This window comes from Olea europaea, chromosome 11, assembly GCF_002742605.1.
Source record: "Olea europaea var. sylvestris chromosome 11, O_europaea_v1, whole genome shotgun sequence".
NCBI lineage: Eukaryota > Viridiplantae > Streptophyta > Magnoliopsida > Lamiales > Oleaceae > Olea > Olea europaea.
This window is the reverse complement of record NC_036247.1, coordinates 14,050,978-14,053,844: the sequence shown is the minus strand read 5'-3', so window position 1 is coordinate 14,053,844 and position 2,867 is coordinate 14,050,978.

The following is a 2,867-nucleotide window of genomic DNA, read 5'->3' as shown; positions in this document are numbered from 1 at the left end:
TAATGTACAACAACATATAAGGTGACAATCAACCTTATAAAGGAAAATGACTATGGTCACTTGATTATATGCAATTCATCGTGCTCCACTAACTTGATTATATGCAATAATGTACAACGAAATACAAGGTGACAATCAACCTTATAAAGGAAAATGACTATGGTCGTTTTAAACGACTAGAGTCATTTTTTTTAAAGGAAAACGACTGTAGTTGTTTCAATTTGGCACTTATTGTAGGAAATAAACAAATATGAGAAAATTACCGAACATCATAAATCATAAGTTCGACATGAATTACGACAAAAACTCACAATATAAAGCATAAACTGCAATAAGTAGAAATCAATGTGGTGTTATCAAAACGACATGCTATCAAATACACAAATAATGTGCTAACCCTCTAATCTTCTATCGACTAAAGGTATCTAACTTGTACACGTTAGCCAATTGTGCCCAGTTGCAGCACACCTACTACTAAATATTCCCAAGCTTGCCCAAGTATGGAAAGGCGCTTTCACTAAAAGTGTGATATTGTAACGGTTCCCCTGAAAGTGTGACTTTGCCAAAGTATGGAAATGCGCTTTCACTAAATATTCCCAAGCTTTAATATCAATTCTCTTCATTTCATTCATATAATTTCTGAACTCTTGTAAAGTATATGCCTCTGCTGCTTTCTTAAAAAGTAGGAAAATCTCTGTTTTTCTAGTTATGGTCCTTAAGTTACCTTTTATATGATAGATGCAATGACCATGATGTGTATTTTGATAGACAGCTTGAACTCCATTGATAATACTTGGATATCGATCAGATATAACAACAAGATCTCCAGTATCCCTTGTTACTTCTTTCAATTTCACAAAAAACCAAATCCATGATGCATCATTTTCAGAATCAACTATAACCTAAGTAAGAGGATAAATTTGAATATTTGCATCTTAACAAGTAGCAACAATCTACGTACCTTTGTATTTTCCCATAAAAAATGTTCCATCAACGACAACTACTTTCTGCATTGAAGAGTGAAATCCGCGAATGCAAGGTCCAAGAGTCATAAAAAAGTATTTGAAATGATTCTCATCATCAATCTCTAAAGACAATGCTGTTCCAGGATTAGTTTTAGCCAAGTTATGAGAATATAAGCCCAATTTAACATAACGATCCTCCAGGGAACCTCTTAAAACTTCCAAAGCACATCCTCATGATTTTCGTGCCCTCTGATAACTCATGTCTATACCGAATTCCTGATGCATGTCATTAATAATGTCTGTAGGTCTATATACCGTGTTAGGATTTTGAAACTTAGGCATTATATGTCTTCCAACAACCCACGATCTTGCCTATCTATGATTACTTTGGCGAATACTCATAGAGCAAGTATGTTCGCGTACACACTTGCGAACTTGAAAGTAATCACAATTTTTGAATTGAGTTGCTCACAAACGCCATTTGCATTTATGACTATGCAAATAATTGTATAGACTTCCTTATTTGATTTCTTCACTCTAAATTCAAAGTTGTACTTCATTGCAAGCATGTGAACTTTTATCATAAGATCTATTTTTGTGTTGAAAATTTGGAAATCTTCTAAATCTTCATCTTCGGGAATCACTTGTGATGTAAGAGTTGAAGCTACCAGGTGTTCATTTGTAAAACAATTTTCTTCTCTGTTCTTTTGAAGTATCTCGGATCCATCTGTAGAGAAAACAACAGCGTTACCATTTTCAGTGATAATATCTACGTTATCGTCTCGGGCTATCTCCAACTCATCCCAAACAATAATCTCAGTTCGATCCACTTCATTGTCATCATTTGCTTGCATTTCACAATGAAGATTATCACCTTCATTTTGTATTTCACAATAAACTTCATTGTTTTCCACTTCATGAAATGAATCATCTTCTTCTTCTTGTCTATGCTCGACTGAACATTTGCTTACAAGGGTTACACAAATGGGACAGTGATCTTTTTTGTTGAGAGATAGCAACCATTGCACATGCTTGTTTGAAGTAATTTTAATTGGACCTGTAAACTGACCATTTCCAGATAGGAGAAATCTCATCTTAACTTCATGCAAAGATGAATAAACTTTGCAAAGATTTAGCACTTCACAATACAGATCATGATATGAAGTATTTGAAGATATTGAAACTCCTTCCACCATTTCATCACTCCCACTTCGTTTCCATGTCCAATTTCCTTGATCATCATTAACAAAATCACCAAAATAAAATATAGAAATCCATGTTGTTAAGTCCATAGCTGTAATTAGAATAGCAAAATTTTAAAATGTTAGCATTTACTCATTCATGGTAATATAAAAGTGATTGAAGTCGTTTTCATGGTCATCGTGAACGACTGTTGTCGTTCTGAAAACGACCACAGTCGTTTAAACGACTATGTGGTCGTTTAAAACGACTACGATCATTTAAAACGTCAACAATGAATTTGTAGCTAAAAAGTATACGAGATTTTGCTTTTCAAAACTACTTAAGATTGAAAAATACATTCAAAGACTAAACACAAATGACAATGAATATATTTAAAAATAGTAAAAAAAAAAAAAAAAAGATTCACAAAACATTAAAAGTGAAAATAATATCTTACCGATATAAAATGCATAAATGTAAGGGTTTCTTCTTTGATGTGCTTTTTTATACTTCAAGTAAAACTAGATTGAAAGAAAAATGAAGAATAAAGAAGAAATAGAAGATTATAGATAAACTAAAGAAGAAGAAAAGGAAGAGGAGAAATTTGAAATTCCATAGAATAACAAATGAAACTAACAGTTATAATTTTTATTTGAAAAATGGGTATTATGGTCATTATACACTAAGGGCATTTAGGATATTTCAATAATATGACAAGGA